This window comes from Sinohyriopsis cumingii, chromosome 14 (assembly GCF_028554795.1).
Source record: "Sinohyriopsis cumingii isolate HCF-2022 chromosome 14, ASM2855479v2, whole genome shotgun sequence".
In the NCBI taxonomy this organism is placed as follows: Eukaryota; Metazoa; Mollusca; class Bivalvia; order Unionida; family Unionidae; genus Sinohyriopsis; species Sinohyriopsis cumingii.
Genome location: NC_142974.1, coordinates 85,321,596 through 85,349,581, shown reverse-complemented (window position 1 = coordinate 85,349,581; position 27,986 = coordinate 85,321,596). Strand labels below are relative to the sequence as shown.

Sequence of the window (27,986 nt, the reverse complement as noted above, 5' to 3'; positions counted from 1 at the left end):
TATTGGGGCCTGATCAGTTCAATATATTTCTCAACTGATATAGCGGGTATAATAGAGCCCCCCCCCCCGCCCGAGTTCGCCACAGAGCGCTCGTGTAATATACGGTTTAATACAAAATACATGATCGTGGGCAGGAATATACAAATTTTGGTCGATATACATGATCGTTGTTATCTATTCAAACGAGGGCCATGAAATACATTAGCAAATCCCTACATTATTTAAGGCAGGCGATTACGAATTATTTAAACCACATTCTTCATCTGTCACAGATTTTATAATCATTTTGAAGTGGCTGCTTTATCTCGAGGAAAACGAGCGGTAAGTGTTATATAAAACAAAATCTTAATAGCAATTTGATCACTTTTGCGTCATTTTACAGTAAGAATAGTAACAAATAGAGGATAATTTCTTTTCCTACGTTAGGCCTAATACCTGGTATGTTTCTTAGTGTGATACACACACACAAAAACCAAAACAACACCAACAACATTTTAAAAAACCCACAAAAACGAGTGGCGCGCCGAAGCCACGGGCTAAAATGTTTTTTTAAATATTTATTTATAGTATCAATCACAAATTGAAATATATCCAGTATTAGCGTTGGAAAAGAAAGTTTTATTTTTGATATATTTTTTTTAAAATTAACTCATCCTAGCGAAACACTTTCTGCAAATGACCTTAATAAAGGAAAATAATAAATTAACCTAAACCACTTTGAATGTCGACCGTAACTTGTATTTACACGGCATCATGCGCGGAAGAAAATACCAACTGAACCGGGATTTCAGACAGCAGATGAACTTGATTCATTGAACTTCATGAGCACAATCAAACAAATGCAACAGTGAAAAAGTGGAACTATGAAAAATCGAGAATGTTAGATTTGCGGAGGATTTATTCCGAATTATTGTCTGCTAATAAAGGATTCATGTCAGTTGCAGTGTCAGGGATGCCCACACAGCACGCCGTCCAAATGTGAAGTTGCGTCGTGCTGAAAGACATAACACTGTGGCATAATTTATCTTATGTCATGTAAAGAAGCTGCTTAAATTATAGTATTTAAAATTTTCTTCATTTTGTAAGAGCTCAAGAAATTAATTCTGGTTTGAAAGACAAGATGACGGTAAAACTCAGAAGACGTAGCTGTACAGTACCGTTGGTGTTTGAGACATCATAAAAAAGGTAACTGCGTTAACTTCGCTTTTTGTTTGGTAATATGTTGGAGATCATCTTTTGCAGATCTTCTTTGAGCTTGGAGTAGCTTTTACATTCTAAACATTTTTATTTGCACTTATCTGCTTAACATGTATTGCTGGGATATCATATAGAATATGAAGTCAGTATAATGGTACTATATTTTAAATATTTGAATGATAAATTACTGATAAATGATATAATGATAAACTACAAAATAAATAATTTGCCCATTATCCAAAATATGTTAATTAAAACAAACATTGAATGTAAATTCAGATATAATGAGCAGTTGTAAGAAGTCAGAAATAACATTTTATCAATTGAACCAGTTATGTGTTATCATCATCAATTGTAAAATAAACACATGGAGACAAGTATGCTTAAATTCTAAAATGAACACACACACACACACACACACACACACACACACACACATGGTATTTTAATTTAATACAGAAAAGGTGACATTGATATATGCAGACCAATAATTTTTTTCTTTTTCAGATACAAATTAAAAAGCCTAATTCTGAGAGTTTCACCTACAACATTCATGATGGAAAAGGGCCACTAATTAAGAGCTGATATATGTGGAAGAAAAATACCATCCATGTTGAAAAGGGCTAGAGGTAATGTGAGAAAACATAATTTATCAATCTGAATTGACATTATTGTTGCTATTTTATCTCAACTGGTCAAAAGGCTAAGTGGGTTTATGTAATGGTCCAGAGTGTGTTATTTATTTCACATCCCTTCTGTCTTTCAACAGTAAGAAATTAGCTACTTTGGAGTCCATAGTTATGATCAATTTGTTTATATAAAACTTGGTTTTGGGCTTAAATCAACATCTTGGATAAATCTAATAATGAGCAAAATCAATTTTTTTTTTTTTTTTTTTTTTTTTTTTATTAACCCCGTAATAGGTTGACCACTGGGTCGGGGAACCATCCGAGGATCACCTTACAATCAAACATTTCTGGTTATCAGATAATCTAGGGATAATAAATATAATCTACAGAGAAAGTAAAAAAGAAAAACACACACACACACACACGCATATACACATGCATATGGCCAAAATCTAGGTGACATGGCTTTAGTGATATTACAGTATTTTGTTCCTGTTTACCCTCAAGTCAGAGACAAGTTAAATGTTCATTGTTGAGGTCCATTTTTGAAGAAATTGGTCCTCTTTTTTATTTACCTTGGCAGTGTAATTTTCAATGTTCTTATGCATTGCAACTATTTGCTTAAAAGCAAAAATAGAAGGATTTTTCATATTGAATCTGCAAGTATAAATATAATATTTTGCCAAAATAAGCAGAAAATTATCCAAACTGTCCAGTTGTTCACTTCCTAAAAATGTTTCTTTTTTGGACAGATGTACAATATTTGGGCAAAAAGGTGCAAAAACTTCATTAAAACGGTACCAAAACTGTGAAGTAATACTGCAGTCATAAAAGAGATGCTCAATACTTTCAGTTTCACTCTTACAGAAAGTACATTTGTTGTCATCAAATATGTTAATTCTTTTAAGAATATCATTAGTAGCGATTATTCTATGGATTAATTTAAAGTTAAAAGAGATCAACTTGGTATCCTTGGTACAGCATTTTGCCCGGCTATATATATCAGACCACTCCTCACTACTTATATTTTTATTTAATACTTGCATCCAAGTTTCTTGCTTCGCAGTGTGTTGCCTTTTAGCTTCCTGTCAAAGATCTTTGTAAATAAACTTGAGTGAATCTTGTTTTCGCAAGTTCGTTATTTTATCATCCTGCTTATCAAAATTATTATGTACTAGGTGGTTTTTTATGGCATCTTTCCATGCTTTAGGAATTCAGCAAAATCCAAGTATATACACGAGGTGATCATGTATAAGATTAGTTGAGTTCTTTTAACCAACCTAAAAGCCATACTTCCACAATATAGACTAAAATCATTAAGTTGTCCTCGAAGTTTGATGAGTGTTAACCATTAATAATAATAAAGTGATCTTTCACCTGACTGAGCATGTTACCACCGCATGCAGTATTTATGCATATAGTGCAGTTTTTACTAAATTTAGAATACATGCTTATATAAATGAGATCTAGATTGAAGAAGTGAAGATGCATACAAATACACGAGGTTATAACCACTACTGCTGATTCAAGTTTGATCATACTTGGCCATTGGGCTTCTATAGTCAAGCTTCACAATGATGCTTATTATGAGTGTGATAAAGGTATGTTAATGAAGTGACCTTGCATCTGATTGGCAGAGTTTCTTACGACTTGCACAACAGTGTTTATGGTCAAATTTAGATCTGACTTGTTTAATTATTTGCTTGTATGTCTGAGGCTGTAAGCAAATTCTATGCAAATAATGTGGTGGTTCTACATCTCACTCGCCATTCTTGCTACTGCTCTTAAAACTATTTCTCATTAATTTTATCAGACTTGGTAAATAGATTTATCTCATCAAGATATAGCAAAGGAGCAATTTTGTAAAAAAATATTCATTCATATTAAACTCAAATTCTGCATCTGATTGGTTGACCTTGCAAATACTATAAGGGCTCTATTTCTGACAAAAAGATTATTTTGATCTAATGTAGCAGAAATGCTTATATGATCAAAACATCTAACATATTTGATAACAAATAAGAAATAGTTTTTCATGTAAATTTGATAAACATTGATAAATCGGTTCATATCATTAAAAGCTTGGAAGAGTTTGATTACATGCGAGACCTTCACATATTAATCATGCTTTATTTAGAGAATTATTTTTGTCAGGATTTAGTAAAATAGGTAAAATCAATATGGACTGGTTTTGTTATGTACAGCAACACTAGTTGTTTACTGAGTACTGAGGGAATTGGAGTAAGGCAAGGGTACATTGTAGTAGGTAACCTGGTTGACTTGATAACAGGATTGTAACACAAACATTTTTATCAGGAGTCTATCATACATACCATTGATTCACTGCAGATCCTGCCCCCATTAGTTACCTTTTAATACATAAAGCATTTGGGTTTTTTATGTCACAAATCCCATAGGGATTAAAATTAACATCATAGGTCTCACTGGATAATTTTGTATTTTGACATACACCTAATTTTTAAGGCATGAACCTAATTATCACAAGCCTAGCATTTCTAAATTCACACATAAGCTAAATCTATAATGTGGTTTAGATTTACTTTGAGTTAGGCATGGAAATAGGTTGGCTTGTTAGTGACTGCCTGTCACAGTTAGATGAGCATTGGAGATCAAATGCTTGATCTGCAAATGAGCTGCTGACCTTGATGTGTGTCTGCTACAGAGGCAAATATAAAAAAATCTAGATGGTTGAGGGTTGATGAAAAAAGTATGCTAATTTGTTATAGTACTAGTGAACTTTATTCATGCATAAGCCACATACTGATTCTTTTAGCTGCCTTGTCACAGAAAAATATTGAAAATAGCTATTTCTTGTCAAAAATGAATGTAAAATTTAGGAGATGGTGGCAGTGATGGTTCAGTATAGAAATCAATAGCTGCATCAGGAATTAACCTGATTACTGCAGTCAAAATCTCACATGTATGCTTTCTACAAAAATCATTAGTTTGTTTTTGTTAGTATCTTCAGTGTAAAATTATTCTCATTTTTCTGTAATTGGTCATTGTCGGATGAAAATTCACCAGATAAACTGTCCAGTGAGACCATAAAATACACAATTAGAAAATAAAATAAATTTATTCTAGAAAGAAATATTGCATGCAACTCTGTGACACAAATGAAATTAATGAGAAAACACTTAAACAAATGGCTAACATTACTCATCTGGCTTATATAACTTAACAGTTGGCCATTTCACTGTGGAGTAGTCAGGTATATCTAGTATTGTAAGAACAGAGTCTAAACAGTAATCTCAAAACTTTTATCAGATCAATTGCATACTTAGGTTTGGAAAGTATTACATGGGAATTATGTTAATTTTTAAAGATCAAAATGTACCTGCATGTTTTGACCCTACCAGAACCAAACTAAAAGCTCAAATGTGTGCAGTGCTTTTTGCTCGTCACAACATAATTGGGATTATAACTGCTAACCCTACCCTCTAGCACACATTTAAGATCTTTAGAGTTTTTAAATACAGCCTTCTAATTATGTAAGTTTCATTACATTGGTTAATAATTAGTCACATGTGATGATACTTGTAACTAATCAAACCACAGCCACTGAGAGCAGACTTAGCACTGATATTTATGTGGTACAGTGGCAATATACAGTCCGTCTGCTGCACATTTAGTTACCTGCCCATTAAACTGACAACACATGAAACAAACTGGACAATTCTGAAAGCCTTGAATTTGACTTTATTTATCTGTATGGTAGAACAGAACATGAGTTGAAAAGCTTTTAATGAAAGACCTTGATATCAAACCTAATAATAACTGCAGGAGTTATATTATGGATAATTAACCATTCTCTCAGTTTCAAACTGGGCATTCCATCCCATGGGGTTCTAAATGTAAACCAAGTGTAACTGATATCCTAATGAACTGTAAAGACCATAGCAGCACAACAGCAGGGGGCCAGATATGTCCAGATCCAGGAATCATAGACCAGTTTCAAACTGATAATGAGCCACATAAAAATGACACATCTGCTAGAACTTATGTGATGAAGATAACTTAAACTGCATTATTATTAATCCTCCTCCTCCACATCATCATAATTGAGATGCATCATATATGTTTTATTGTAAAATAGTTTATGCAACATAATTCAGTGAAGACCTTTACTGCCAATTTACCAGTGAACCATTTGTTTCAATGAACATATTTTATGTTGTAACAAGGAGCATCATTTAAACATTATGATACACTTATCATACCTGTATATGAAATCTTAATACTAACACTTATACTTGCAATACTACTACTAATAAAAACACCTGCACTGATAATTTGATTATGTTCAATTGGACTTGTATCTAAATGATCACCAGCTGTATGAAAAGACATATTTTAATATATAGATATTGGATGGAATACTAGTTACCACAATTGAATAGTCATATGATAAATGATATATTATTATTTTAAACAATTTATATTTGCAGTGAAACATACTTTTACATTATCTTCCCATAAATTTCATTTATAGAGCAGTATACTCTGCATTCATTAAATTACTGAAATGGTTAATAAAACAACAACAAATACTGCAACTTCCAGAACCACAAAAATCAAAAGATATAAACAAAAACTTCCCTACATGTATCAACAGTTGTCACTTTATAGACAGAACCATGAAGATTTAGGACAGGATGTTAACAAATTAGGTATTCAAGTTAAAAAGAAAAAAATACCAAGTAAGCTTACTACCAAAAAAATCAAACATTAACAGTGAATTTTAGTACATTCCCAGGAAACAGAATATATAATTTTTCTTAACTTGATCTGATACATCTTAAATCTATAGAAAATGATTCATATTGTATGACTAAAATATTATGTAAACAAAAATTCCATCACTTTTTTCAGATGCAACATGCATACCCCAACCCATCCTTCTTGATCATAAAGTATACCAGCATTCCACTATAAGATGGGGAGCTGTAGTTGCTCAGTGGTTAGCTTTCTGGACCTGTGAAATAAGGTAGGTTCAAATTCTACCATCGGACCAACCTGGGTTAGCTACCATGGTGCGTCCTTGGGCAAGGCACTATACTTAAAGTGCCTTGGCACTAAATAACTTACTTGTGTTGCTTTACCATAAAAAGCCAAACCAAACACAAAACAACAACTTTAAAATATGAGTTGTGTCACTACTAAGTAAAGGAAAATCATACTGAAGAAATGTTTTTGTTAATACAATTTAATGGATCTAAAAATCTCTTTCTTCTGCAGGAGTTTAAAATGTTAAATTAAAAAGGTCATGGTACACATTGCTTTGTTCGTACACATCAGGCTCCGTATCCCATATCCAGCTAAAATTTTCAGTAGAGTCTGAATAAAAAATATTTTAATCTGGATGATAATATTCTTTCTCCATTCATATATTACACCAGCAAGATTGATCCAGATAAGATTACATTTTACTATAACACTGATGATGAGTATGCCTCATAACAACTGACAAATGTGGAGAGAATGGAGTTAAAATGAACTCTGATTTCTTTTCAGCCATAACACAAGATGATCATTTATTATGAAAAAACCTGAATAAAGTTGGAGTTCATAACCATGACAGTCTTGATATAATATAAATTCAATATATTATTGTTGTCTTGAGGTATAGTTCTGTATATTACAATCTCACACAAGATCAGGGTATATTTTAGTACCATACAGTTAGTTCAGGATTGTATTAATACCTATTCTGGTGAATGAAAACTGAATAAGTTTTACTATTTTGGAACCAGTTGCAATAAAGTTCACTACACAAGAGAAAATATGACTTTACTGTAATATCTAAAATGTAAAATCTGCAAACAGAATACTCGCTTGACTTTACACTTCAACTATATCATAATATTTAATTGAAATGGATTTATACAAATGGCATTAAATTGGGTTTCAGGCTGGTAATGACAATGGTCACACTGACTTAGACCCAGGGTGGGCAACCTTGTGACCAATTGCCACAAGTGGCAAATTGGCCATGTAAGTTTGGCTCAGTTGTGGCATCGTATGATGTTTTTCACTTCTCATTCGCCACTCCTGTGGCTACATTGAAAAATAGTTTGCCCACCTCAGACTTAGACAACTAGTAAATTATGAAAGAAAAATGTCATTAAATTATGCTTTTCTGGATTGCTAGATTAATAAGTTATTGTTGACTTGAAGTTAGAATATTATGTCAGTGAAGATAACACTCACAGTGACTTTGACATTTTGAGCTTTTTGTGAAGACATTGGAATTATGTGTGTGAAGTGCTAGATTAAGTGTGTGTGTGTGATTTGGATTTGTTACATTACAAAAAAATGTAATGTAATTTAAAAAATTACTAGTTTAAAAAAACCTCAATCATATCATGGATTAAGTAATGATTAAATTGTATTGCAAAGATCAAATCAGCAAGGATAACACTCACAATGACTTGGGTATTCTATATCCCTAAGAACATTTTTGGACCTATACTGTATAAGAAATTGAATCATGTATTGCAGCATAAGAAAAATTTCTCAGGCATGGAATTAGAGTCTTAAATACAGAAAATCAGTACATACACGTGTTGGTATGTGAAGATAACACTCACTTGACAATATAGCCAAGTTCTTATAACAAATGATATAACTATATGTAGTTTGCTTGTAAAATAAGTTAGGAATGAATATTAATTATATAATTTAGAATAGAGAAAAGCACATTAAATTCCATCAATAAATATTTTGTGCTTAAATAAAATCTTAAACAGAAATGTACAAGTCCAAAATATTTTGTTTTAGTGCTATGTCTTACTACCCAAATAACGGCCATGTATATGTATTCCAATGTCAATTGTCATCGGAATGAGTAGTCCAAGTTTCAGGAATAGCTCACACACTTGGCAGCCTATATCGACACTCTTCCACTAATTTATGTGTAATTAATATACTTACAGTGCTGTCTTTATCCTGGTGGAGTGAAAATATGACACTAGCAAATGGACACATTTTCATGTTCCATTGACATACATTTGAATTTGTTGCAATGCAATGGTAGTCGAGGTACGCCAAAGTTTGTTTAAGTAGGTTCATGTGGGGAATATGTTTCTTGAATGAAACAAAACATTGCTTACAGTTCCAATAGGCAAAACATATTTTTATTTGTTTCCTTAAAGAATAATGTTTCAGCTTAACCCGATTTTGGCATTCCTGACTTTCATCGCTTTCCAGCCAACTGAAATGTGGGCCAACAAAACTTGAAAACAGGTCCGGTTCTTTTGTGAGAATTTGAATTTATTAGAGAAAAGACATCAGGATAAGTGAAGTCTGACAAAAACATTATAACTTTACTTTGTAGAAATGCATTGTTATTGGTTACCAGTTGTGTGTGATATTTCAGAAAATTTGACTTTCATTACACTGTTAGTCGACATCAAAACGCTCCACACAGCACCCTTCGTTAGGCAGTAAGACCCATCAGCCCCCCAACAAATATATTGGGTGATGTGTCTTATGTTATCGGACTAGTCCAAAATATTGCTTAAAGTTTCTAAACTATATACAGAACAGTAAGAAACAACTTAAAAAAAATAAACAACTTTTAAAAAAGCTCATAGTAATTGCAATATTAGTTAGAAAGCTGCTGAGCTGTCTTCATACATGCAGCCCACAACACCTTATATACTTATGACATATTGCATAAAAACCCCAGCTTGTTAGAACCTTTAAACAAACATGGGACTTAGTATCGCAAAAGTACATTTAGTAAATCTGCACAATAATTATATTTAAAAAATTACCAACTTAATAGTTTACACATTAGTACCTAATGATTTTATAGCCAAGAAGAAAAAAAGTTGATTTCTAGTGGTACATGCCATGTTTACTGCTGCTGCTCATAGCAAGAGTTCGAAACCTGTGTTAAGCTATGCACTTTTACAGTATGATCGAGATACACCACATGACAAGATTAGTCAGCATGTGTTTGTATCAAGTGAAATAAAACAGAGAAAATCAAAACTTAAACACAGTGACATACAGAAACTTAATATTGGTATAAACACATTGAGAGTAGTGAAGTGGGACGATATAGCGTCAATGGGACTTACCATTAAAAACCACCCTGGGACGATATAGCGTCAATGGGAAATTTAACATTGTGGAAACCCCTGGGATGATATAGCATCAAGGGGAATTTAACATGGGAATATGGGACTGTTTAGCGTCAAGGGGAATTGAACAGGGTGGGACTGTATAGCGTCAAGGGGAATTTAACATGGGCAAAAAAAAAAAAAATCTTGGGCCTGTTGAGCGTCAAGGGGAAATGGAGCAGGGTCGGGACCCTATTTTAATAAGGTCCCGACCTGATGGGTCTATGGAAATGGAACAGGCGAAAATTGAAACAGGGAGGGGTCTCTATTTTTTATTTTTTTTAAAACAAAAAAAAAAATAAAAAAAGGGTAGGCAGTGAAAGTCAAGATCTTTTCGAGACCTATGAGTGGCCCTGAAAAGGGCCTTTGGGTTTATGTTAATATGCCCTTAACATAAAGGGCATCTGTGACTTCTTCTTGTCCTTAGGCTTCGCCTGACTGCAGGACCATAGACTAAAACTCTTTTGAGACATCCTTGCCTCTCCACATAGATCCTACGTATCCATAGGCTGGTATCTGTCCTATGGACAACTGTCCACTTGGATCGGACGTACATCGGTGTGTCTGTCCTGAACATCATCGAAGACACAAGCATAGAAGATTGAACGTTGGTCCACATGTTGAGGCGCCGAGAACAGGTGAAGGAATGCAGTGAACTACACTTATTTATAGGGAGAGGAAGGATTGAAACGGAGTTCACTGACCAATCCAAACACGCCCACATCCAATCCGAAGAGAGCAGTCTGTGACGTCATGTGGTCTATATAGATTTGCTAGCACCTGTGTGCAGTCAATTCATGCGACAGTTTTTCAACATGACGGAAACTCAGAAAACGATAAATTGGGGTGCACCAGCTGTGGAGACTACCCAAGGGAAACCGGACTTACTTTCAGAAGAGGTGAATTGGGATTTTGTGGATTTTCTTACCTCGCAAGAATTTGTTCCGGAACCTTCGTCACCTTCTCCTTCATTACCACACGTGGAGAAATTTAGACAGAGACAGAAAGAAGAATTGGAGAAATTTATACAACAGCAAAAGGAAGTGGAACAAGCTTTTCTCCTACAGCAACAGCAGCAAAAAGAAGAGGTAAGAAAAAAACAAGAAGAAGAAGAAGCAGCAGCAAAGAAACAAGGGTGTGAAAATCAAATGGTCACGGTACTGTTAGACATTTTAGCGGAGTTAAGAAGTCTGAAACAAATGTTATCAGACTTCTTTATTACGACCAAAGAGAATACGACCTTCCCGAGCTAAACACTCCAACCCTGTGACTAAGCCTCCCGTGCCACCCTTAGTGATTTCAACCAAATCATCATCATCAACACTACGCAGTCCAGAAGTAGGCCTTGGCCGTGGCAAAGGCTTAAGGCAGTTAAAGTTGATTGCTTAAACTCACCCCTACACCAAAAAAGGCCCTTTTCAGGGCCACCCACGTCTGTCGAAAAGAGATAGACTTTCAATTGCCAACATCCATTCAAACTATAAAAAAAACATTTTACCTCTGTAGTACGTGTGTATGAGTGTGTGAGTGTAGGTTCTTATTTTAAAATCAAAACCCAAAGACACTTACCTTTTAATACCTAATTTATTCTTTTATAAATATTTACAATCCAATTCACAATTCACAACAGAGCACTTTAAAAAGTTCATAAACTTCTTCTGTCTCATTGTTCACTCTCTGAGTTTTTTGAATTTCTTCACCACCACAGTCTTTTCCTCCTATTCCTCCTCACTTTCTTCTCTTCTTCTTTTCTTCTCCTGTTTCTTTTTCTTCACCTGTTTTCTTCCTCTTCTTCCTCTGAAGAATCCCTCTCTTCTTCTGACTCCTTGTTTCTTTTTTGGGCAATCTGGAGACCAGTGTCCTTTTTCTTGACAATAATAACAGGTATCTTGACTTTTGTCTTTTCTAGCCCCTTTTTTTCTTTTTTGACGGTCTGGACACTCTGAAGACCAATGCCCTTTCTTCCGACAGATATAGCAAGTATCTTGACTTTTATCTTGAAAGGAAGGAGAGTAGTCCCTCGGCTGGTCTGAAGAGAATTTTTGGATGACCCCTCGCAAAGCTCTGATGAAACGTTCGATCTGGGTAGTCTCTTCCATCGTTGTGCTCGGTTTGAGAGTGAAATGAATAGTGAAAGGACAAGACACATACCCTTTTATATACGCTGGTCTGCTATGACTATAAATTAGTCCATGGTGTTCAAACTTTAGTCATTTGACTTTTTGCTATCAAGATGAAACGATCCAATTCATTTGAGAAGAAGGAAGAAGAAAGTAAGAGGCAGAAACGTGCTTTATCGCCTCGTACCAGGGCTGAAGTCTTGGCACAAATTCATGCCAGTGATTTTGAAGAGGACATGAGTGAACCAGAATCCAAACCCTCTAAACAAAGTTCACCACCCTTAGTCAACCGTGAAAAGTACTATTCCATTCAAGAGACGGAAGAGCATCCCTCTAGAAAATTTAGAACTACAGCTTACAAATACACGGTGAAGTTTAAAGATTTCAAGTCCGAAGTACTGTTAGAGAAAGCAGAAGGGTTCATCACCGAGATGTGGATTGAAATGCTCAGCATGTTTGGCCTCTCCACCCTGTCTGAGCGAAGGACAAGAACGAGTGCATTGTTCAACTGGTCTGCGCACGTTTGTCAGCCCTGCCTGTTACCAACAACATTTGAAGATGCAAGGTTCACAGAAGAAATGTGCTTGTCAGCTGCTGAGATTGTGCCCTACCTGTGGACAAGGCATACTTACCAATAATGCCAAGGCACACCTGTGTCGAGGAAAGAAAAAATGTCACATTTGCTGCCACATCGTGGACTTGGAACACGAATGCTATGTGCAAAAATACCAACCCCAACCAGAGAAAGAGATCGGTCACAAGAAGAAAGGCAATTTCATCTTTTTAGATTTTGAATGCATGCAAGAGACTGGTATTCACATTCCTAATTTCTGCGTGGCTCATCGAGCGTGCGAGAAGTGCATTCAAGAACCTATTTTCAGTCATTGCCTTCACTGCAGCAAGATTTCTGGAGGACGTGAAAAAATCTTTCGAGGACCGAACACGCTAGCTGATTTCGCTCGATGGGTCTTACACCCCATCGACAAGACGTGGATCCAAGAGGACATCGAACGTTACGGAGATTGTCATCGTCATGCCACAGTGATGGCTCACAATTTCTCCGGATACGATGGACAGTTTCTTCACAGATACTATACAGAACATGGCATCGAACGTCCTAAAGTCACTTTGAATGGAGCCAAAATCATTTTCATGCAAGTGGGACAAGTACAGTTTAAAGATTCGATGAGTTACTTAGCCATGCCTTTGAGTCGAATGCCTAAAACGTTTGGAATGACAGAAATGGCTAAAGGGTGCTTTCCACACTTTTTCAATACGGAAGCCAATCAACACACCGTTCTACCCCATTTGCCTGAGGCTCACTATTACGACCCTGACAACATGCGTACCGAACAACGAGAAGCTTTCTACGCTTGGTACCAGGCTCACGCCTCTGACCCTTTCGACTTTCAGGAAGAAATGCTAAAGTATTGTCGTTCCGACGTGGACATTTTACGGTGTTGCTGTGGAAAATTTCGAGAACTGTTCATGGAACACGGAGGGGTCGATCCTTTCAAAGAAGCTTGCACCATTGCCAAAGCATGTTCCTTAGTGTACCGGCAATGATTCATGCCTGAAAACACCGTGGCTGTCATCAGTCCTCAAATGACCAACTATGTCAAACGTCAATACTCGGTCAAAGCCCTACGCTGGTTACATTACTTGTGTGACAAGGAAGACAAATGGATTCAGCATGCCCGCAACGGAGGGGGTGAAAAGACCATCAGAATGCATTCGGTCGATGGTTGGGACTTAGAAAACCCCAAGATTGTGTACGAGTTTGAAGGTTGCTTATTTCACGGATGCCCCGTCTGTTACCCTGACCGTGGCACTAAAAATCAGTTTTTACAATGAACCATGGAAGACTTGTACCAGGCCACATGTCAGCAACGCCTAAAGTTAGAACAGGAAGGATACTAAGTGGTGGAAATGTGGGAACACGAGTACCATCACCGTTTGAAAACCGATCCAGAGTTTAAACACCTCGTGGAAAGTTACCAGTTCATGGACCCCCTGAACACGAGGGATAGTTTGTACGGAGGAAGGACCAATGCCACCAGTTTGCTGTACCAAGCCGACGAAGAGAAAGGAGAAGAAATCAAATACTTGGACGTGTGTTCACTGTATCCCTACGTGTGCAAATATTGTCGCTTTCCTGCAGGGCACCCACAATTGTTGACGGAACACATCGATTTGAAAAACATTCGACAATATGAAGGCTTGATCAAATGTAAAGTTTTGGCTCCCACTGACTTGTACCATCCCGTTCTACCTCACCATTGTCAAGACAAACTGATGTTTCCTTTGTGCCGTACTTGTGCTGAAACGTGCAACCAAGACCAGCCTTGTCAGCACACCCAGGAAGAACGGGCCTTGACGGGGACGTGGGTCAGCGTAGAATTGTTCAAAGCTCTGGACATGGGATACCAACTGTTAGAAGTGTATGAAATTTGTCACTTTCCCAAGACAGAACAATACAACAAGGGTGACCCCACTCAGAAAGGCATTTTGGCAGACTACGTGGATGCCTTTTTGAAACTAAAGCAAGAAGCCAGTGGTTATCCGTCCTGGTATCACACTCCCGAAGACCAAAAGACATTCAAAGAGAAATACTGGGCACAAGAAGGCATTACTTTAGATCACATCGAGAAAAACAAAGGCAGGCGATCGTTTGCCAAAGTGATGTTAAATTGCTTGTGGGGTAAAATGGCACAACGACCGTGTTTACCCAAGAATATTTGACAGAACCTTCCTGCTACTTCCAGATGATTCACAACAAAACTAAATTCATCAAACACGTGGACGTCGTTCGCGAAGATTTGATCTTAGTCAATTACGAAGAAGATCTGGACTTTGTAGAAGCCGATCCTTTTGGAAATGTCATCATTGCAGCTTACGTGACAGCTCATGCTCGCTTAAAACTGTACGAAGCTTTAGAACTGTTAGGGGAACGCGTCCTGTACTTTGACACGGATAGTTGCATCTACATCGATCACCCGAGTCAACAGCACTCTAACATCGAAGGAGACCGTTTAGGAGCCTGGACAGACGAGCATTCTGATGACAAGATTCTAAGTTTTGCCAGTGGCGGTCTTAAAAATTACGGCTACGAATACTGGGACAAACAAGGAGAAGTGCACACGAAGTGTAAAGTGAAAGGATTGACTCTGAATTATCGTACCAGTCGAGTGGTGAACTTTGGCGTATTGAAAGAAGCTTTGCAGTCTAGAGAAGATGAACACTTTAAAGTGACCACCTATCAACCGAACAAGATTGTACGTTTACCCACTCACCACATCGTCAGTCGACCCTTGGAAAAAGTCTGTCAAATCGTGTATCAGAAGCGAGTGCGGCTTCCCAATCACTTTATATTGCCATATGGACATGTCGGTATAAAACATTGGTTGTAAGTGGATAGCCACTCACCAGAAGCATGACTACGCCACAGCAAGAATCAAGTGAGAAACCTGATGAGAACTCCAAGTTCAAACCCTACCATTTTCCAGTCTTCTTACCTGACTATTGTGATTGTGCCCGTCGATTGGACACATTTCAGAAATAGTTTACGGATAGGGAAGGATTACCTTCTTCGCATGTTTTAGCTAGAACAGGATTTGTCTACTTGGGACCTGAGTCAGGATTGGGATACGAAGTACAGTGTTTCCCTTGTGGACTGAAGTTACGAATGGATCTATGTATCTATAAAGGTTCAGCTATTCTGGAACACACTCGATGGTCTTTGCACTGCCCTTACCTTTCTATGGCCTTTCCACCCATTACACTACGGTACAATTATGACGGTACCTTAGAGACAGTACCTTCAAAAACTAGATATAAAAAAGGAACGATGTACAAGCTTGAGACTGCATTGTGACTAGTATAAAAAGGGGCTATGGTCAAGATCGATAGTTCATTGTGACTACCAAGACCAAGCGAACAAGATGAATCCTTTCAGAGAAACACAAAACAAGTTCAGAAAGGCACAATTCAAGTTTGGGGCTTCTGAAGTGGAATGTGATTGTGAGCCTTGCGATGGGAACGATGATGTACGCTGTGACCTTAGCGATGCCGTAAAGCATCATGAGAACTTTGTTCTCACTACCCCTCTCATGGAAAGTGATGCTGTGCGTGTCAAACCTGAGGGATGCGAAAGCGATGCTGCTCGTCCTCTTGGACACTTTACTGGGTTTCATTTTAAATGTGGATGTTCACCTTCACGTCTACCCCCCTACGGATGTCATCCAGACTTGAGCAAACTCCTGTCCATGTCACCCAGCCCTCATCGAAACGAACCTGTGAAAGACGAATATTCGTTCCCTGTGTGTTTGTCGGAATACTGCGACTTTGAAAATCGTCTTCAATCATTCAAAGGAAAATGGCCTAAGTATCTGGGAGGACCGATCCCCAAAGAATTAGCCAGAGCCAGATTTTTCTACTTGCACGAAGGGGATAAAGTCAAGTGCTTCAGTTGCGGTGTGTCACTTCACCACTGGGAACCACAAGATTCGGCCTATCTAGAACATGCTCGTTGGTCACCGAATTGTCATTACTTACCCTTAGTGGGACCGAGAAATTGAAGTAACTTACCATGTCGTTAAAGAAGAAACCAGATTGGTTAGGAGTCAAATGTTGGACATCATCGAGACCAGTATTTAAACTTCATTTCAAAAACGATATTGAATCATTACCTAAAGAACTGCAAGAGAAGATTTACAAGGAAGTTTGGCAGGGGCTTGCCAGAGTGAAATCTCAATGGATAACTGTAGAACTTTTATTCCGAGAAATTCACAAGAGATAAGTGAAAAAAGTCAACCAGTGTGTTAGATTTCTCTGGGTCAAGGGTGCATTCATACTATTATATCGCTTTAGACCGTTTACATCAAAAGAGTTCAATGAGATTCTTGAACGTTACCCTGAATGGCAGTGGTCTGAAATTACTTACTATGTGGATTACTTTTGCTCTAGGAGAAGATTGTGAATTGTACGTTTTAAGTGATGATCTTGGTAATATAAGATTATAGTCTTAGGGGGATGTTTTCCTTCAGGTCTGCGCTTTAACTATAAGAACCTACAGTATTCGTCATTCAGACCGTGTGATCGACGAGAGAATCTAATCCGAAACCGGCTAAGCAATGAAATTATCTAAATTACACTAATAAATACTTACATAAAATATATATATATCAAATTTGGACCAATGGCGAAGACAAGGATTCGGTCTCCCCGAACTCTCCATTTATGAGAGGCGAGTGTGATCGACGAGGGAATCTAATCCGAATCTAGCCAAAAGTATTACAAAATAAATACACTCACAAAACAAGTACCAAATTCTGAACAATAGAAAAACTCATTTTATCAAAACTAGCCCACTGACTGATAAAACTCTACAAACAAATATCATTAAATTAAAAAACACCTAGTTCAAATACCAGGAAGAAATATACAGGGGGTGGGTGGTGGGAAAAACAAAACAAACCTTCTCCACTTCTCCTAACTTAATACTCACCTAACACCCTAACTAACAGCTCCAAAAGTCTATCTTCTACATAGGTGACAGCTAAGACAAAAACTAGGTATAACCATATAGTCCCAAAATAGAACGTAAAAGGTGGTCGCAAGAATAGACCATCAGGGATCCCCCGTATTAAGACCCTAAACTTACACATATAAGGTAGTCAAAAAAACCCAACGACTATCGGGCCCGGCGGCACAATGCTGCAAATATAACAAATATATAGAATACCACCCCAAAAATTACTTGTATAAGGTAGTCAAAAAAAACCAGTGACTATAGGGCCAGCAGCACAAGGCTGCAACCAAAATTTACAACTAGATAATTAGGACCCAAAAACAATTACTCAGTAAGATGGAAAAAACACCAACTCCATCCAGGGCCAGCAGCACAAGGCTGCAAAACCAATCGACAAATACTGTCACCTAAAAGCTAACATCGACCTCAATAGACTCTCTCTCTCTTAAAAACAGCACAGAGTTTTTATGATTCAAAATTCCAAAGACGGAAATTTAGAACAAAAATACCCTGGATCGGAAAAACCCTGCTAACCTGTGGCAAGACAACTCCGCCCGAGCCTGACCACTTTCGCCCTTTGCGACGGACAGACATCAAAACACATACGTGCAGTGCACGCATCATAAATTAAAAACACGGACTAGATCGGGTCCAATCCCACTAGTCGCTAATCAGTGCAAATGAATGACAGAGTGTGTGCTGGGTCCAATCCCACTCAAACAAAACATAGGCCTTACAATCAGATCGATGTGTACACAAAAGTACCTTGACCTGACGGCCCAATCAATTAGTGTTCTGTGAACACAGATATGCCTGGAGGAAGTGGCTCCATTCCTTCCTCCAAGGAGTAATCAGTTAGGTGCCTGTGGCATCATAAACCAGTGGTACATGCTCAATGCGAAGCGCACGCCACTATAATTCAACTCAACAACAACAACAATCGTTCAGACCATTCCACAGAATAAACAAAGAAGATGGAGGTGACAAAATTATTCAATCTATTAAGAGATATCTATTTTTGGATAATGGATGTTGAATATGTTGTAGGAAGAATAGAAAAGGAATGGAGTGATGGAAATAGGCAAGACTTGTTAACTATTCAAGTCAAAGGACTAAAGGTGGCCGGAGATCTCATCGCAGGGATGATAGAAGAAGAAGTCAACAAGTCAAGCGGATTTACTGACCCACCTTATGTCAGAGTGGGAAGTTTGAAGGAAGCACTGGACCATGTCATCCAAGTCAGGTGCTTCCTGGAAAAAGTATTGTATTGGATGGAGTGGTGATACGTAAAATGGGGGTTCGACCAGTTGACAAAAATGGAAGAAGTAATGAGGAAAGTGCTGACGGAAGAGGTAAAGAACATCAAAGAAAAGTGGTCTAAGGAAAGAAAAGAAGAAGAAAATAGAAAGAGAAAAAAAAGCTTTGAGAAACTCAACAATAACTGGATAAGAATACAGGAGAAATTCCGAGTGATAGGTCATCCTGACTGGATGCCTGAGTCAGAAATAAAGAAGAAGATGACAGGAATATTGGTAAAAGTTAGAAGATGGTTGAAGAAGTGGAAGAGTTAGAAGAAGAAGAAACCCAAAGGCCCTTTTCAGGGCCACTCATAGGTCTCGAAAAGATCTTGACTTTCATTGCCTACCCTTTTTTTTTTCTTTTTTTTTTGTTTTAAAAAAAATAAAAAATAGAGACCCCTCCCTGTTTCAATATGCGCCTGTTCCATTTCCATAGACCCATCAGGTCGGGACCTTATTAAAATAGGGTCCTGACCCTGTTCCATTTCCCCTTGATGCTCAACAGGCCCAAGATTTTTTTTTTTTTTTTTTTTGCCCATGTTAAATTCCCCTTGACGCTGTACAGTCCCACCCTGTTCAATTCCCCTTGACGCTAAACAGTCCCATATTCCCATGTTAAATTCCCCTTGACGCTATATCGTCCCAAGGGTTTCCATAATGTTAAATTTCCCATTGACGCTATATCGTCCCAGGGTGGTTTTTAATGGTAAGTCCCATTGATGCTATATCATCCCACTTCACTACTATTGAGTATATATTTATAAATCTGAAATGGTTAATTAAAAATAGTTATTAGTCAAATTAACAAGGATGCCAGTTACTAGCTTTGATACTCTGTTTTTGTTAACTGAAAACATGTAGACTCAAGCCACATCTATAATGATAATTTCTGGCACTTTCAAGGCTGATATAGCCCTTTCATTAAAACCTGCAAACATTTTTGACAATTTTATCTGCACACATTGCTGTACATTTTATACACATCTGACTTGCCAGTATTTCTCCCAGCCATTGAGCTACCATTGGCAGAAGAGATCTTTTTGCGAAAAATATTTCCAAATCAAATCCTGTTTGGTTACTTGTAAATCGACATGGAATAGCACAACCCTAGCACAAATATTACTATCCCTACTTCGTGGAGACATTGAGGCTATGACATTGTAGCTACTCAACCTTCTGTCCTATGACCATTTTGAATTTTGCGCTAGATATGGCTGTTACCAAATACCGGTGTCTAAACAGTACATAGGTGCTTTCTGGAAAGATTTGCATGCAGTAAGATTGCACATCAGATCCACAATATTTCCATCAATATCAACACAGATTGGAGGGGGGCCTTTGAAATTGTTTCTACATATTTAAACAGGTTTTCAATGAATTGTTGCTTTTTGTTTTTATTAGCAGGTATTTATACATTTATAAAATGAGTGTCCTGTATCACAATATGTATCAATCTTCCTGCAAAAAAGTTTCCCTTGTTTTTTTGCTCCCAAGTTACTCCCATTTTATTCTTGATAAAAGTAGCTACCCCTCCCCTTACATCTCCTTATAATCATTCACAATTATAACCCCATTTAATTTTTCCTCATATGAAGTTATTAGTTCTTTAGTCAACTTATTATGTGTTTCTTGTATGAAAATCATATCATAATTTGTCTTGTTGTTTAGTTTAATTATTTTTTCCCTATTTATTCAGTTTAAATTTGCTGAGGCTATATGGAAGTTTTTTATATCCATTTTCGCCTCTCCACCAGGTTGTCGCATTTTTGGTTATACATTAAGTATTATTAGTTTTAATTTAGAATTGAAATATCACCTAGGGGATCAAATAGTAATTTATTAGTCAACATGTAGACCCACTCCATGACCTTCTTGAATCTGTAACCCAGAAATTCCGATTAACTATGCATCTTTTAGAATCATACAATACATTATATAAAATATGGTAATGTATACCTTAAAACAATACTGCATTTTAATCCAAGTTTCCAATTTTGCAAGAAGTTGTCCCGCACATGCAAAATCATCTGCTACCCAATATGTAAACTTGTCGCCAGAACATAAATTCTCAAAAAATTCCCCAGCGTATAGTCTGTTTCTAAATTCTTTAGTAATTTTCCCCCATCAACAAGACGCAAACACATTGCATCCTATTTCATTGTTGTTTCTCTTCCACATAATAGCTTATTTTTTATAAAATGTTAAACTTTACTAATCTTTTTTCAAGATCACTTTAGTTTGCAAAAATATATCTTGTCATTTATTGGCATTCTACATTGAATTTTGTAAACTAGCTATAAACCTGACCTAATTACTCAACTTAACTGCTGACAGAAACAGTCTACAGTAAATGTATTTCATTTCTATAGCTCGATGGATAAACATTACATCTTTTAAAGCTGTGCACAGAATAGGCCGACATATCACGAGTCAGGAAAACATGGGGGTGGTATCCCCTGTGTCCAAAATTAATATCATTTTGAATAGAATATTCTAGTGACAATTGCCTCTTTTCAAATGGTAAGCATTGCTTTTTTTTATTTTCGTCAATCTGTCAAATTTGGTATGCATTTTGCTTTAATATTTGAGATGGAAACCTTAGGTGCATAGAAATGTCAGACAGCATTGTACATCATGGATGGTGTCCAACATACTTTTATGATCATAAAACAAAATCCCATTGTTTTAGTTATGGCCACTGATTTAAAAAATATTCATCCAAGCTAAATATAATAATAATAATAATGAGGACTTTGTATAGCGCCTAATCTTTAGAAGCTCTAAGCGCTTTGCAACATTAGACAACATAAAAACATACACAATGATATGATTACAAAAACAAACACCATGAAATTAGAAAACATAAAAAACATGCTGAGAATATTTAAGGTAGTTAACATTATTAAGTCATTAAGTTTGTTTTATCAGTCAGAATAAGTAGTTTTGAGAGCACTCTTGAATGGGATCACTGCGTCTTTGTGTCTAAGTTCAGTGGGCAATTCATTCCATGTTGCTGGGCCCTGGTATGCAAAAGAATGCTGTCCATGTGACTCTGTTTTCATAGTGAGAATAATGAGTATATGATTGTCGGAAGAGGAGTGTAAGTATCTTGCTTGTGTGTACACATAGGTGAGGTCGGATAGGTATGTTGGACTAGAGTCTGTCAGTGAAACGTAGCACAGAGAACTAATGTTGTGTTTGATTCTGGATCGAATGGATAGCCAGTGTTGGGTACAGAGCAGCGGGGAGGTGTGCTCTGATTGTGGTACTCTGAGTATGATCCAAGCAGCTATGTTTTGAACTTTTTGAAGTCTCTGCAGTAGATATTAAGATGAACCAGACAGAATTGAGTTACCATAGTCCAGTCTTGAAAGTAGTAATGAACACACAAGTGTTTTAGTGGCATCAACTGAAAGATATCTGAGAATGGAGCTGATGCGTCTCAGCTCAAGATATGCAGCCTTGCATATGTTCATGACATGTTGGTGCAATGTGAGAGTACTGTCCAGAGTAACACCTAGGTTTTGTACTGATTGTGTGAATTTAATGTTGGTGTTGCTGATATTTATTGTGTGAGGTAAAGGACGTGAATGAGAAAGTCTTTGTGTTGTAATCAGAATGGCCTCAGTTTTATCATCATTCATCTGCAGCTTGTTACAAGTCATCCATGATTTCACATCAGAAATGCACATCTCTACACCTTGGATGGTAGCATCAACTTCAGTTGGGTGGCTAGATTTGTATATTTGGGTGTCATCAGTGTACAACTGGTGAGACACTGGATGATGATCTATGACACTTGAGAGCAGCTGAGTGTATAGAGTGTAGAGAACAGGTCCAAGAACAGACCCCTGTGCAACACCACAACATAGATCAACTGGGCTGGAGTGTAATCTATTTGCAGACACAATTTGTGTCCTGTGGCAAGGGCGATATGCAGATTGTACATTGCTAAAAAGACTGTTTGAATTCAGACAAGATGCAAACTGGGATTGAACAACCTTTTGTAAGATTTTTTATATGAATTGGAGATTAGAAACCGGGCAGTAGTTCTTTAAATCCTTATGGTGTAGTGTTAGTTTCTTCAGCAGAGGTTTTACAATGGGAGTTTTGAAAAATGATGGAAATTATGCTGATGAGAGAGAGGTATTAATAACATCAGTTAGTGAAGGCAATACTGGATCTAAGCACTCAAGCAGCAGTAATGTTGGAATTGGATCAAGTTCACATGACTTTGGTGCACTCTAGGATGATTACTTAAAAATGCATTTATTGGTGGTGAGAGACTAAATACATGACTTGATACTTGTGTTTAGCATTAATTGGAAAGCTGAAGATTAGTAATCTTTTGACATACATATCTTAATTGTACCATTTAATTTACAAAATTCAATGTAATTTGCATTGGTAAAATGTGTAGCACAAGAAAAGTCATTATGAATCAGAGATAAATCATATCTTTGTTTTGTCTGGAGCTTGACTAATTTATTGCACATTTCTGTACACTATTTTGTCTTTAATCCAGGATTATTCACTGCATTCGGATGCATTTCATGGTGAAAATTCACCAGCTGGATTTAAAAGTGGTGAATATTGCTAGCGATTGTTCTGCAAACCCTGTATGTCACAAGGAGTCAGTGTATTCAAGGACTCATACAGTATTTACAAGTTCTCATTGACATTTCAGATGAAAATGAAGAACTGAAAAAAGATGAAAATCTCAAGTGGAAACCTTTCTGGTCAGCCATCTCATCCAAAACCTCCTGAAATGGAGAGTATTTTGCAGACTCCAAGATTTCCTCTTATCCTGCTGGTATGTTCTATTTAGTTTATCTGGTCTCTTTTTATTTTTTATCAATTGCTTTTATACCATGCCACAATTGGAAATTCTTTATCAAAAGTATGTATAAATTTCATCATTTTTCTGTCTGTTTAATAAGATGTGTTTAAGGGTATTTACTTACTCATGATGCTGTATATATGAGATTAGATGTTTTGTTAAAAAAGAATGCATTTTGTGATATATTGTATCACTGCTTTATATACAGTGGTCATTGCAACCAGTATGCATTTTGTTTACATGCCAAAAAATCCAGTCTGATTTCTTTGTTTCTTTTTTACTGCAATTAAGGAGTAGTGATAATCTTTATACTCTTAGCTGCATCCAGAAGGACAACACCATCACCATCCCCATCCACTCTGGAGTGGAGAATATAAAGATTTCTCTCTGCCAGTTCCTCTGCAAGTAGTAAGCATTGAGGATGGAAAAAAAATGTACATTATAGAATAATGAAACAAATACTACAGGTGTTGACTTTTATATAATCTCTTATTTCATTTGCAGCTCTCTAAATACGAGTAGGTCAATTATACACTGTATTTATGAATTTAATTCTCATCTAAGGTAGTAGAACTGTTTTATGTTTGACAAAATGTTGGGTAATTTGTGGCCATACACTAAAAACACATTTTATAGCATTTAAAAATGCTTATGTTCAATGCACGTAAAACTCATTGGTTTGTTGTCACTTCAGTTGATAATAGTCTTGTCATCTTGTAGACATTTTGAATGTTAGTGTTCAATGCTAAGGTCATATACATTGATTCAACATCAAAATTTGTTTGCAAAATGGAAGATTATGACATGAAAGCACAAGCTCTTGTAGCTTAGATACTGTTATTTCAGAACATTGTGAGATGTTAATTAATTAAATTATAGGTCATAAAACATACTGTTCAAGACTTATTTGTGCAAATAAACAATGAATTGTTTTTCATTGATGTGTCGACTGTTCATCATTCCATTGGTTTTTTTTATTTTTCTTTCTGATGTATACCATTGTCTTGTGTAAGTCAGACACCTAAACCATCTACATTGAATGCAGACTTTACAGACACCAGCAGTGAAACAACATATCCAGGGAATAAAAAAATAAAGGATTATGGGAAAAGTTTTCATATAAACTGTACAAAAACCATGTATTTCATTCCATAAATATATTTCATTGTTAAACCCATGTTCACTGTACAGATCTTTTTAAGGAGTTTATAATAATGATCTTGATCTTTCAAAACTAATTTCATCACAAATCTGTTACAGATTTCCAGTTCAATGTACTTATGAAACTGGACACAAATATTGAGAATTTGTTGGAGCAGCTGGCCCTCCAAGTTCATACACAAGGCCCAGACACAGAATATAGAGAAGAAATTCTTGCAATGCCATGTGATTCAGTGGAGGAACTAGAGGGCCTTTGCCAGAGGTTGGAGGAGAATCCCAAACTCTCCAAGAAGATGGTAAATTGGGGCTTTATTTTCTATTTAAAAAAACTGTTATAACCTTTATTTGCTGTTGTGAACCTCAAAATAATTTATGCAAGTTCTGGAGTGCCTGTATAATTATTTTTGGGGGTGGGGTGAACATGTAGTGGTCGGCTGTTTTGTCTTACGGATGTAGGCCAAAACATGTTTAGAGATGAACATGTAACAGGTATTTTACTACATATACACTATTACATATTATGTGGCTACTTTAATTCAATCCTTGAGTGAATGTCATTTATGAAGTTAATAGATTCACGGTGGTTAATTTGGTTTATAATTGCTATTAGTACATTGTGTTGCATAGTTAATGTTATCAAATATTTTTCAAGTTAGAGAAATTAAATTTGCTTGCAAAACCATGGCAAAAAATAACTATATACAAGCATATTTTGTCACATCGATCATGAAATACTACTACTAATAATAATATCAAAATCAAAAAATAGTAATATTATTATTATTATTATTTTCAGATATGCTACTTGAGCTCCCTTGGCAGGTTTACAATTGGGGATAGTGTCTGCAGGATGATGAAAAAGCTTAAAACAAAAAGACTGGCCAGAGTATAGTCCAAAGGGACGTAAAGGGAAAAAAGCATTTCAAGAGCTTGTGATATGTCAGGTTTTGATAAGTAAGTATGGCTTGATTTAAATTGTGTTTTTCATGTGACTTGCCAGAGATTTTTAAATGAATTGATAAAGTAACTTGAGACCACATTTCAAAGTACATGTTTTAAAAATATTCCATTGATTATTGCTGGCATTTAGAAAAATGCAATGCATCCTTTGTTGTGAAACTTTTTTAAAACATTGTATTACTCTTGCAGAAGCCTGCTTGAAAACTAATGGCAAAGCAAAGGCAAATGGAATGGAAGAGACCATATCAGAGACCCTCAAATATGCACCCAACCAACGCAGAATGATAAAAAAACAAGGTAATCCAAATGACTCTTATTTCATCAATATTGGATTCAGTTTCGTCTTTTAAAGCATAGTATTTGCAAAGCGGATGCATTTCTAAACTGATAACAAAATCAGCTTATCCTATTGCCCAGGACTATCAAAGCTAGAGTCCAGCTAACTACAATATGCATATATCTTGTCTGATCGGACAAGTGCCTCCATTTGGAATTTTTATTCACATGAAATATTTGGATGAAATAAATTCATCTTTGTGCAAATTGATTGCACCATCCACTTGCCAGAAATGATAAGTAAGTGCAAAGTTATCTTGTATCATGGCTTAACGATAGTAAGGGAAGCACAAGTGCAGTGAAGAAAATTTCATACATTTTTATAATGCTGATTAACATGACTTCTGCATATGTAACTAGTGCTGAGATGATATGACTTTATTTAAGCATTACAATTTTGTTTTAATTTGCAGGTGCCTGAGCAGAAGAAGTAATAGATAAACTTTACAGTGGAGTTGGAGACTGATTCTGATTCATAATCTTAATTAAATCTAGAAAATAAACATTAAAGTCATATTCAAATATCTGTTGTATTGTTTCCTTCTTTCATTTTTCTCTTAAAAACAAATGTCTGAACCTTTAGTCTGTAAATTCAGTGGATTCCTTATCAGCCCATCTACTTTTACTTTACACCATGCTACTTTAAAAAAAAAATGAATTATCCCCATTGGGGTAGGTCCCCCCAACCCCCCACCCTACTTTGTCAACTTACCTGCCACATTTAAATCTAATGGAAGGCCCTGCTGTAAAGCCTGTTAGTAAAACTACCCAACAAGAGGATTTCATACATTTGCAACTCCTAGGTGGATGGTAATGTTTTCATTTTTGTAATGTAGATTTGGACATTCTTGCCACCAGTATGGAATATGTGTTTCAGAAACACAAGCAGCTTTCATCAGATTTGCATAAAGGTTTTATATGTTGTGAGTATGTTGTAGGAAGTTTTTTTAAATAACATCATATGAGATGATGCCAGTGGAAATGGCAGAAAAGTGTCTGTATTGTTCACCAACTACACCTTGTTCTTACAAAATGTGGCTGTTACACATTCCCATGATGATGTCACTGACAGCCATCAGTGAGGAATGCCCCAACAAGCATAATACAAATTGCTTCCATTGTAATTGTTACAATTCCATTCTGACCACTCCAGTGTCCTAGTGGTTAGAGTGTCCGCCTCAGAAGCGGGAGGTCATGGGTTCAAACCCCAGCCAAGTCATACCAAAGACTTACAAAAATGGTATTAACAGCTACCTCGCTAGACGCTCAGCATTAAGAGGTTAGTGTTAGGACTGATCGGCCTGGTGTCAGGATAATGTGACTGGGTGCAACATCATACTACATGTTTGCAGCATGATGCCCCAGTGCTATACATCACTATAAACTGCCACACTGCAGACATCGTAGCAATATGACTGAAAAATTATTCAAGCTACGTTAAAAATCCAATCACACACACACAATTCCATTCTACGATCCAGAACCAACACTAATTCCGTACTACAGTTCTTGCATTTCAATCCAATTTTGCTTTTGAAATGCAGTGCCACTCAATTCATAATGAACCCATTCATTTCAAACACTCGCAAATACATATTATTCCTGTCTACAACTGAAAAATATCTATGTAAAAAAACGTGTAACTGTGTTTTATGCAAGGGCATGGAGATGCACAAAAACTTGCACCTGAAGCTTGAATAAATCCCCGACTGTGGATAAGACTTTACCCATCGATTACCCCAGCTTGGGGATAAATTCCGACCGT

The 27,986-nt window shown here is 36.5% G+C and overlaps 1 protein-coding gene and 1 long non-coding RNA gene across 6 annotated transcripts in view; one reads left to right on the top strand and one right to left on the bottom strand.

Annotated features, from left to right (window-relative positions):
• The window catches only part of LOC149784288 (uncharacterized), a 96,582-nt gene that overhangs the window by 52,980 nt on the left and 15,616 nt on the right, over positions 1–27,986 (bottom strand). The gene's annotated exons all lie outside the window — the stretch shown is intronic.
• On the top strand, positions 86–26,745 carry LOC149784289 (uncharacterized). 3 transcript variants are annotated; one of them, XR_016413835.1, is made up of 9 exons: positions 86–1,185; positions 1,705–1,826; positions 6,720–6,834; positions 23,612–23,737; positions 24,083–24,172; positions 25,025–25,221; positions 25,722–25,879; positions 26,075–26,182; positions 26,635–26,745. It is a non-coding gene; the product is annotated as an uncharacterized LOC149784289 (long non-coding RNA). The 3 variants fall into 3 exon arrangements; XR_016413836.1 differs by having other exon boundaries at positions 24,056–24,172; XR_016413837.1 differs by lacking the exon at positions 24,083–24,172.